Here is a 12072-nt window from a genome sequence, read left to right as displayed (position 1 = left end):
TCCTATTCCAACCTATTCCAGGGACTTATGCTAATAGTGGAAGGGGCCTGTGTGCCCCTATTGGTCAGTGGATGCCTGCCATTTATCCCAGTAGCCCTGCCAGCCATTATCATGTTGCTCAGCTTGGGTTACCTGGGATAACTCTGTTGAGTGAAAGTTGGACATAAAACCAATCAACCTATCAAACATGAATTAAGACTTGCTACAGTCAGTGTTGGTTCACTGACAGGATGGATCTTAGAAGTGGATGACATGATGATAAGGATATCCTATATATCCAGGAGACAAATTGGAAGGGCAGTGCAGCAAAGCCACTTGGATAGGGATCCAGAGGCTACTACTATAAATAGTCTGGGAATTCTAGTGAGGGAGAGGGTTCAGAAGTCAGTGAGGGATGTCATCAGAATTAGTGACAAATTCATGTTACTCAGACTCCACCTAATGAAAGGGCAGTATTCACAATCTCAGCCTATTCCCCACAGCAGCATTGTGATAGTGAGGAAAAGAGTGCTTTCAGGCAGCAGTTGCAGGACCTACCAGATAAAGCAGGGCAACATGAATTGGTGCTGATAATGTGTGACTTGAATGCACATATCCAGACAGACAGAACAGAATATGAGGACAGCCTGGGTCCACATGGGTGGGGCAACAGAAATAAAGAAGGAGAGACCATTCTACACTTCTGTCTGGCAAATGACTTTATAGTAGCCAACATGTGGTTCAGAAAGAGAGACAGTTATAAGATCAAATACAAGAGTGGCCAACATGCAACTCAGGTAGACTTCCTCCTAGTAAAGTAAAGAAAGATCACTGGGGTGGCATCAGCAATTACAAAATCATCCTCAATTAAACAGTCAGCCCACAGCATAAACCACTGGTTGCCACAATCAACTGCATGCAGTAGTCAGGGAAGGATTTAAGGTCAAGAGAGACCAGACTGCAGTCCTGGAAGTTGACTGGAGAGAAAATACAGCACTTCAAGGAATTACTCAGTCCTGTAACATCTCAAGAAGAGGAGGAAATGGGTGGAGTTGAAGAAGAAGAATTGTGCCTCAAAACAGCATGAACGAGTACTACAGAACAGATATGCTAATATCGGTTATGGAAATAAGATATATAAGGAAAGCTGGTGCTGGAATGAGAAGTCCAGGAAGTCACCAAAAGAAAGAATTAGCGCAGAAAAAAGTGGGATATAGAAAAGACAGACCAGGCTAGGAAGGAATACTGTTTGTCTAAGAAAGAGGCTAAGAGAGGAGTTGCAATAGAAAAGAACAAGGCATCAGAGGCACTCTACCAGCTTCTGGAAAGTGACTCAATAGATGACACAAAGAAACTATATCATGTTGTAAGGCAAAGACAGAAGAATAAAGAAGATACTCAGGTTCCCTTCATAAGGTATTCCAGGAACAATTGGCTCACCAATCCACAGGACATCAAAGGCAGATGGAAGGAGTACTTCCAGCAGCTTTTGAATCAAGAAAAACCCACAGAAGTTGTATTGCCCCAGACACAGGCCACGGTGACAGAAAAGGAGGAGTCCACAATAGAAGACATAAGAACAGCACTAAGGAAAATGAAGTTAGGGAAAGCAGCAGGCCCAAATGAGGTCACAGACGATATGATCAAGACATTGCATAAGATAAGGAAGAAATGGCTTTTGAGGGTATCATAGCAGTATGGAGAGAAAGACATATCCCAGAAGACTGAAAAAAAGCATTCTAGTGCTGATGTTTAAGAACAAAAGGGAGATTCACAACTGGGCAGTACAGAGGTATGAAACTCATGTCACATTGCATGAAAGTCCTGGAGAGGGTGACTGATAAACAAATATGCAGCTCTGTTGAAAGTAAGATGGGAGATAAGCAGTTCGATTCAGAACAGGATGCAGCACAACTGACCCGATGTTTGCAGTGAGACAGATAGTTAAAAAAAAGCTAGAGATGACGCAAGAGTCCAACTGGGCATTCCTAGATTGGAGAAAGCATATGACAAGGTCCCAAGAAAGATGATTTGGGCAGTCCTTCAGTGGTTTTAAGTCCAAGAAAGATTGTTAGAATTAGTGCAAGCTAAGTACTAGGACCCAATGACTTAAGTTCGAACAGTGTTCAATTTCACAGAGAGGATCCCAGTGGGAGTGGGTGTACATCAGGATTTATCTCTGAGCCCACTGCTTTTCATACTGGTGATAGACTACAATAGCAAACAGGTTGTGGTATGCAGATGATGTGGCATTATAGCCATACTCTGAGCAAGGAAGCGATAGGAGAATAGAATGCAAAACTGAAGGCCCATGGGATGAAACTGAGTACAGATAAGAGAGTTGTAGTGGCAGCAAATGGGGAAAAGCAGAAGAAGCTGAGAATTGAGATAGAAGGGAAAATAGTGGAACAGGTTAACAGCTTCAGATATCTGGTAGGGGTATATGTGGAAAAGGGAAGTCTGAATAATTTGGTTAAAGCTAGAATCAGAGGGGCTGCAGCCAACTGGCAGAGAGTGTCAGGTGTAGTTTATGACAGAAAAATGCCAAACAAGCTGAAAAGCAAGGTGAAGGAAACAGTGGAGTGACCAGTACTACTGTATGGTACAGAAATCTTGGCACTAAAGGCAGAGCAGTTGAGGAAGCTAGAGAAGATGAAGATGAAGTGCCTGAGATGGGTGGTAGGATGGACAATGTGGGACAGATGAAGAAATGAGGATATAAAAGCAGAAGCCGAAGTAGCTCCAATTGCAGGAAAGGTGAAAGAGAATATATTACAGTAGTTCAGGCACATGTGCAGAAAATCAGAAGACTGTCTAGTGAAGATGATTTGGGACAGACAGATATAAGGTAAGAGGAAATGAGGGCATCCAGCAAACAGGTGACTAGATTGTATGAGAGAAGACCTGTGGCAGTCAGGCATGAGTGTTGAAGAAGGTAGGAGAGTGACACTGAATAGAGAAAGATTGTGACAGTTGATACTACATACCAACCCAATGCAGAAAATGGGAAAAAGAGGGTTGATGATAATGATTTGAGTAAAAGGTTCCCCCAATATAACGTGCCTAATTAATGTCTGTGTAGTTAAAATCACCCAGTAATAATGTACTACTAGTATCAAGAATATTGTTTAATATATCTAAATAACTTATACTAAATTCTGAGTTAATACCGAGCCTTCAATAGCACACTGTAATCTTTCCAGGAAATACACTCATCTCAATTACAATGCATTCCAAATTAGAATTTACAGCAGCTAAGAGCAATTTATGGTTTCATACACCAAGAGTCTAACTCCTTCTCCTTGTGACTTATCCTGCAACAGTCATAGCTGTCATAACCTGGAAAACATATAGAACTGGGTTGCTAATATTCTGTTATAACTATTAGTCATTCCCTATAACTCTCATTAGTAATTTAAGTTCATTGATTTTATTTTGGAGACTATATTCATTACAGTAAAATCATTTTATAGTACAATCGGATCCTCTGAAGATGCTTCTCTCTCCTGCAGTGTGTATATCTTTCCTAAAAAATATTCTGAAGTAATTATCAATTCTTCCAGCAACAAACTCAGCACCATATAAGTTAAGATATGACATAAATTGAGTAACAGCTTAATTCTGTCTCTCCCAGTCTGAAAACAGAAACTTAGCAGAGAAAGCCAGTGGACCTATATTTCTTGGTAAATTTCAATAACTGACTAGTAAGTGCATTGCCTGTGTGCCAGGAATAAAGAAATATATAGGGCCTGGAGGGAAATCAGCTGCAAAAGGTGAGAAAGAAACACAAACTAGGAGAAGTACCACAGTTGTTCAGCAAGAAGCAGTGCATGTTCCAGACATGACTTCTAGTAACCTAGAGTAAAGTATAAAGCAGCTGCACACAGACCTGGTTAAAATAAATGAAACACTGATGGTGTATATCAATACAAACAACAAAAAAACTAGAAAAAAATGGAAGGAGCTTTAAAAAGATATTCAGATAAGGTGACAGAATTACAAAACTCAGAGGGTGAAGTTAAGAAAAGGCTGGTTGAATATGAGACTGCACAAGAAGAGATATTTCAAAAATAACAGAATTAGAGGACAGAACACATAGGGAAAACCTTAGATTTTCTGCTGTTCCGGAGAAGCTGGAAGGAACAGACTGTATTAATTTTATGAAAGTACAAATAATCAACTGGACTGGTATTCCACAACAAGAATTGTTAATTGAAACGGTGCATCATGTGTATGCTCTAAACCTGGCTATGAGAAACAACCTAGACCTTTTACATTAAATATGCAATCTTACCAGCAGGAGTTGATTCTGACAAAAAAGAGGCAGAAGGAAAAGTACTAAAATGGAAGACAGCAGAGTATTTGTGGAGAATGAGTACTCGTTGCACACCAGGCAGAAAAAGAATACATTTACTCCATTATATAGGGCATGCTGAGAAGCAGGCATGAGATTCAAACTGCTATACTCAGCTATCCTCAAAATATTTTCCCTGGAGGAAGAAAAAGATGTTTTGATGAAGTACATGCTAAGGAAGAAATACAAAAGTTTATCCAATAAAAAGTGAGCTATGAAACAGAAGGAAATTCTGCTGCTTGCTATTTTAGTAATAAAGACAGCAGAGAGACTATGTCAATTAAACCTTTTCTAGTGTTTTAAGGGAAAATGATTGAGAGAGAGAAAAAAACACAAAAGTTGACAAGAAGAATCTGGAGTGCACTGGAGATGAAGTAGAGACAGGGTTTAGGAGATAAAGGTGAACAGGAATAGAATAAAATATTCTGTAAATATTGGAGATTCTTGGACTTTATTAAACTTGTAGGGGACTCTAAAGCATATGCCCTACTTCATCTCATTAATATTCCGAAAAATACTCAGGAAAGGGGAAGAGGAAGTAAAGAGTTAACTGTAAGTAAAACAATGTTTTTTCTTAACAGTATTACTTAAGTGGTGTATGATTTTCTCTGCACATTATAACGTAAAGTTTTTTTAAATTATTTTTAAGTGTAATGAGGATACTATTAAAACATGTGCTTGTGTTTTTTTCTTTGTTTCTTTCTTCCTTCTTCACTCTTTCTGCTTGTTTAGTTTTAAGACATGTAGGCACTGTAATGTAAAGAAGGGGTTTTGGTTAAAAAGCATGAAAAAAGATAAATTAGTGTGAATTTTCTTTGCATAGGGGAATGACTGTATTAGCTTTATATAGTAACATGTTTTGACAGAAAGCAAGTAAATGAAAAAGAATATTGAATATTATACGGTATTTTTCTAGTAAAAAGTTCTGTATCTGGTTCTCATGTCACTAGCAGACAATCTGATAAAGAGAAATGGCTTGGAGAAAATGTTTTCTGAAAGCATTAAAGTGTTTCCCAGCTGGAAGAGCTATAAAGATAAGGCAAAACCAGATAGCACTTAATAGAATCACAGGCTCTACCATGCATCTTAGCATGGATAAGCTTTCTTTATGTTTAGCTGGAGTCTGTGTGTGTAGTTGCCAGTTTGGAATTTATGTTTCTATTAAGGGGGTAAAACTTCAGTATCTGAAGATGTACATAGTTTTATGTGTTACTATTAAGTTAGTAGGTTTTAGGGGGTATTGTGTATGTGTGTGTGTGTGTGTGTGTGTGTGTGTGTGTGTGTGTGTGTGTGTGTGTGTGTGTTTTATTTGTTGTTTTTTAATAAAACAAAAAGTTCTGGAAGACATGACATATGCTCAAATGGAGATGACAAGAAACAGTTATATAAAATATTAACCTACAAAACAGTGCATGCATGTAACATAAAAGCTGGAACTAGACACTTAACAAAAAGCTGTTATATATAAAAGGTGGGAATAATAATCACTCAAGAATATGATTATTTCTATAATGTCTTTAAACATTAATGGTCTCACAGATAAAGCCAAAAAAGAAAGAGTAGTGAATTATATTAAATATGTAGAGTTTAAATAGCTATGTTACAGGAGGCACACTTGAAAAGAAATGAACTTGTGAATTTGGTAAAGAAAGGTTTTCAGGATGGTTATTCAGCAGACTATCTGGGGCAAAGGAGGAGAGGAATACTTGCAGAATACCTGGGCAAAGGAGGACAGGAATACTTATATTAATTGCAAGAGGAACTCCAATACTAATAGAGGAGGGAAAAGGACAATAATTGTAAATTTGTAGTACTAAGGGGCTACTGGCAAGGGAGGAGGATTACATTGGCATGTATTTATATTCCACCATAACTACTATAATAGAGCTAAAGAAAATTCTGGGAGAAATAATCAGCTTTCAGCAAGGAATATTACTTATAGGTGGGGACTGGAATTTGATTTGCAACAGTGAAGTTGTGTCTGGGGGCCCAGAAAGGAAAATATAGTAAATGGTAAATGTTTTAAGATATTTATGAAAGTATTTGGCATGGTAGATGTGAATTTAGTACTAGGAATTCAGAGTGAATTTACATGTTATTCCCCAAGATACAAAAACTGTGCTAGGCTAGACAAAATTTACATTTTACAGGAACATGTGCATTTAATTGAAGTTTTTGATACACACCCAATAACTATTTCAGATCATGTGCCAATAATAACTAAAATAAAAATACAGACTAATGAAATAAAAATGAGACACTGGTGCTTTTCCACCTATCTGTTGAAAAGAGAGGACTTTAAGGAATGGGTGGTGGAATTATTTAGGAGCTATTAAATAAGATAGAAACTTCTTCTGAAAATGCAGCTAGGGAGTGAGATAAAATTAAAATGGAATTAAAAAATAGGATGTAAATAAAAGAAAGGGAGATATGGTTAAGAAGTAACAAGAATTATTTAGAAGGAATGACAAATATTAAAGTATTGCAAAATAGGGGAAACCTCACAGAACAAGAACAGGACCAACTACAGAATGCTAAACAGAAAATAAGGGACTACCTTAATAATATGCATAAGTTTTAGAAAGACTACTGTTAAGCAACTGTTTTTTTGATAACTCTAGAGCACAAAAACTTTTAGCACAACTCAGACAACAGAAAATAGAAGAGACTGTCAACAAGCTTAGGGAGCCTATTAAAAGGAAAATAACGGGATCTTATAGAAATATTAGAAATATTTTCGAAATTTTATGAAAGTCTGTATAAAGCAGGGAAATATGGAAATCAAGAAAAGGTACAAATGGAAGTGTTTATATGGAAATTAAATATGCCAAGGCTAGAGGGAGAGGAGGCTCAATTACTAACAGTTAGGATATGAGGAGGAGATGAGATAAAAATGGTGATGTATAACCAATCAGCAAGAAAGTCCCCATGATTAGATGGCATTCCTGTGGAAGTTTGGAAACTAGGAGGGAAAAAATGATGAAGATTGGGAAGGTTTCGTTTAATAGTATTTTAAGTGAAGTACCAACATACTGGAAGAAATCAGTAGTAGCTGTACTACCCAAAGAAGGTAAAGATCCATCAGATCTAGCTTCATACGGGCCCCTTTCAATACTAAATTATGATTATAAAATGTTTATGTCTATAATGGCTAAAAGAATGGTAAAAGTGATGCCAAAATTGATAGATATGGATAAATGTGCTTTTATGGAAGGGAAGCAAACATTTGACAACATAAACAGAACAGTGATGATCCAGAAGGAAGCAGAGTTAAGAAAATACCACTGTTGCTGGTGGGTCTTGATGCAGAGAAAGCATGTGACAGAGTTAGCTAGGATTGTATGACTAGATCAATGGAAGCATTTGAACTCCCTGATAACATTATAAGGCTGATTAGGAGAATATATGAGGATCAGAGGCAAAACTTAAAATGGGTGGGGTCCTTTCTGATAATTTCTGCTTGAGCAAAGGAACCAGGCAGGGTGTCCTCTCCCCCCTTTGTTATTTGCATTATATTTAGAACCACCATCAAAGAAACTAAGGGACTCAAATTCAAGGATATAATTGTTATGGTAGTCAAGAAAAGCTGGCTCACTTTACAGATAACATTATTTTATACCTGACAAAATAAGAGACATTACAGTATTGTGTATCATATTGAAACTGTTTCAAACATTTTCAGGATACAAAATGAATGAAGCAAAAACAAAAGCAATAGCAGTAAATGATGTACCCACATATGAACTGGTTCAGCAATATCTGTATTTATGGGGGCATGATAAAATGAAGTATTTAGGAGTCTGGATTAAAATGATACTAGTGTGGCAGCTAGGGATATGTGGGAAGAGATTAAACAAAAGATAATACAAAAACTGAGAAAATGGAAGCTCTGTTATATGGATATTGATAGTAAGATACAAACAGTTTAAATGTTTTTAGTCCATTTAGACTTATACACAGGCCAGGCATATTTTTATCAAACAGAGGAGAAGCTGTGGATAGCAATTAATAAAGAGCTGATGGAATTTATCTGGGAGGGGCAGATGGCAAGAATCAAGTGGGATAAGCTTATTCTTCCAATTGAACAGGGCAAATTAGGATTACCTGAGTTGAAGGGGTATTTCAGAGGAACACAGTTAAGGCTCCTATACATAGCAGAAGGGAAAACTATAATTCAAAATGGAAAGAGACGGTGATGAAACAGGGGGGTGGGGGTTCAAGTAACAGGGACAGACTGGGATTTTGGATGCAGACCTTTAAGGAGAACAACAATAATCATACAGAATATTGTATTCATGAAGTAGCAGAATGTCTTCTAAGAACTAAGACAACACAGGAATGGAAAAAGGAGATTTTGTTGCTGGGGAAGACTGCAATAAGGGATACAGACAATAGGTAAGAGGGGACATGAATGTATTGGAGAAAACTGGCAAAGGAACTAAGGTATTGGGAGCAAATAGCTAGAGAGGGAAAAGGTAATAGAATGGGATGATGCCAAGAACTTATTTGGACTGCAGGCTAAAGATTACCTGCCATATCAAGGATTGATATCAGAATACAGGCAAAGAGAAAGAAATAGGAGAGTCTTAAACAAAAGACCAGCACTGGTAGAGTTTTTAGTAGAATCTAGAACAGAAGTTGCCATTAACAAAGAAATAATTACTACAGCATCTAAAATATTGCATGATAAGTATAAGAATCAATCAAAGGAGGTTAGGAAGGACTGGGAAGACACATTAAATAAGTAATTCACAAAGAAACAATAGGGGGATATACATATATATATATATATATATATATATATATATATATATATATATATATATATATATATATGTCTCCCAAATATGCAAAAAAATCTAGAAGATTTTAGATCTTTGCCTGGAGTTGCTTACATAGATATTTTTATACTCCAAGCAGACTTCAAAGAATTTTTCCTCAGGTAGACAGGAAATGTTGGAGGTGTGATGGGGCAGAAAGAGATAACCGGGAACATATTTTCTGGGAGTGTAATGAGTTGATAGACTTTAAAGATTCCCTGCAGACTGCTTTGTCGAAGATGCTAGGTGAGCAAGTTGGAGTGACTAGGGAAATGATTTTTTTGAGGTATGACACAAAAACAACTGGAACTGGGATCTTAAGAAAAGGGTAGGTGCAAATTACATAGGAAAAAATGGGAACTGTGGGTCAATATATGCAGACGAGGAATGAGGTTTAAAAGAAGTCAGGATTTGAATGAGGTATGTAATGGTCGACTAACAATGACTGAATATGTTAAAAGTGATGTATAATGTTTGCAGCTCTAGTTGTGTTGCACAGTTTGGAATGTGTAATGTTTGCAACTGAGATTGTGTTGGTATGGTTTATAGTCATTTACATAAATTTAACATGGGCTATGTCATACATGATAATTTGCTAGAATTTAACAAATCAATTAAAGTATTGTCAGAGGAACTGAAGGAAGTAGCACTGACATTTGTTAATTTGGATTCTTGTGGTATTTTATTCATACTTTTGCTATTTTTTTTTTTTTTACAAAAGTAAGTAATGATAATGTTAATACCATTAATCTTTTTATAAGAAATGTTCTTAATCTTTCTTTTCTATTTTGTGACATTTTAAAACTGTCATTCAGTGGTAAAGTAGCAACAGTATTTGTAATAATATCCAAAAATTCTTTAAGAACTTAGAACAAGCGACCATATTAGTAGCCTGTTGTTGGCGGATTGTATTTGGACAATGTTAACATTTCAGCAGTTTATGTTGTCTCGTGTTTTATTGTCTGTTCCTTCTGAAACTGAATGTCCTCAGACCAGCTAATCAATAGTTCAGATAAAGTTCTAAATGACAAACCACTTGCACAATTACAGTTAAAAGCACTGTCAACCATCTTGATATTAATAATTTCTAGAATTTCAACAAGTTTGGTACATGATAATATTTTGAAAAATATGATGATTTGGATACTATGTGTGAACATTGATTGTTCCTTTGGTGAAGAGGGGGTGCTTGCAGTTATAATAACTGGGTTTTGTAATGCTGAAACTTCTGGATAAACCACAAATTTCAGCATTACGGGCAGAATGTGTGTGTGTGTGTGTGTGTGTGTGTGTGTGTGTGTGTGTGTGTGTGTGTGTGTGTGTGTGTGTGTGTATGTGTGTGTGTGAGTGTTTACAGCAGAAAAAAAAAACAAGATACAGGAGTGATATTGCTAATTAACTAAAATAAATGTCAATAGCCAGCCTAATAGAGGAAACAGCTGAGACGGAGAGAAAAAAAACTCATTTAAAAGGTGAAGAGAACACGTCAAACCATTGCAAAAGAATCTGAAAGTAAAATAAATCTCCAGAAAAGCACTACACTCACCATTTTGATACATTTTTACCATAGTAAAATACCAGTAGCCTGGAACCATTTCTCATAAGCTATACACTGACATACTGAAATCCTGTTGTTAATGAGGATAAACCTCTTATATACTATATACTGTGCGTCCGCGGTGGTGGTGCTGCAGTAGCATTGTCACCTCACAGCAAGATGTTGTCCCGTTCGATTCTCAGCTAGAGCGTCTTCTGTGTGGAGACATGCATAAATGGGCATACCTTTGTTGAAGGTTGTATGTCAGGGCCGGCAACTCAGCACATAAAAATCAACTGCCAATCATTAACGGGCCAGAGTTCCACTGTGGTGACCCCTAATGGGGAAAAGCCAAAAGAAACAACATACTATATACTGTGCAGAAAGGGATACAGATGAGAAATCCATCGAATCAAAACTTAAGCATCAGTCTCCAGGTTTTGTCATTCCATTAACATCGGGTACGTGTCTCACTTAGTTGATCAGAAAGTCATAGTCCTGAAGTCTAAAAAAGATGTCAGCTGTGTATTCACATCTGTTGCAACACACAGGCTAACTATATTACAAGAGGCCCTTGCAAATTGTTGAAAAGATCAGAAAAATCATAGTGCAGAAGTCTGTAAAGCTGTCATTCAACTATACACATTTGTTGTATCTCACAAGGAAACTATATAACAAAAGATTTTTGCTAAGCTTTCCATCTGGACAGAAGAGGAGAGGGAGACTTTATAACATTCAATAATAGAAACAAAGGTGGTAGCAGACATTAATAAAACTGTCTCCATAAGTCATAAAATACTGATAGGCTCACCTAAACTAATCACCTAAAGGCTCTGTCTCTGCATTTAGTCTGCTACAGGCTGCTGAGAGGGGTTCTTTGTCTGGCTTAATGGGCTTCCTCAGACCCATCTCTGATGGATTTCCTGCACATGAACAAAACAAATGGCACCAGACACAGTAGATCCAGGGATCTGAACTTCATTTGTGACGTAAACAGAACATGCTGGAGAGACAGGCACGTTTCTCAAAGGATCCCTGCAGTATGGAATAGGCTCCACTTCCATGTAAAACAGAGCTCATCTTTGACCTTATTCAAACAAAACCTTGATGATTAGATGGGAAGTCATACATTTACCTCCTGTCTGGCCACCATGTCCCTTATGGACACAGGTCATCAGTAAGAAAAGTATTATCATAACTAACACCCTCCACAAATCCCTTAATTACATCCCAAATAACATACTCCCAATATAGATTCCTCTGTGTCACTGTTTACTTCTATATCTCTTGATCACTGTTGTGAAGAGCATAAAAAAGTTTGCCATCTACACAAATGGCATAAATTCTTTATGTGGTCACTTGAACAAGTCTGTGGACTACTG

Source organism: Protopterus annectens, chromosome 12.part0, assembly GCF_019279795.1.
Source record: "Protopterus annectens isolate FY-2018-M chromosome 12.part0, PAN1.0, whole genome shotgun sequence".
In the NCBI taxonomy this organism is placed as follows: domain Eukaryota; kingdom Metazoa; phylum Chordata; order Ceratodontiformes; family Protopteridae; genus Protopterus; species Protopterus annectens.
This window is presented reverse-complemented; position numbering follows the sequence as displayed.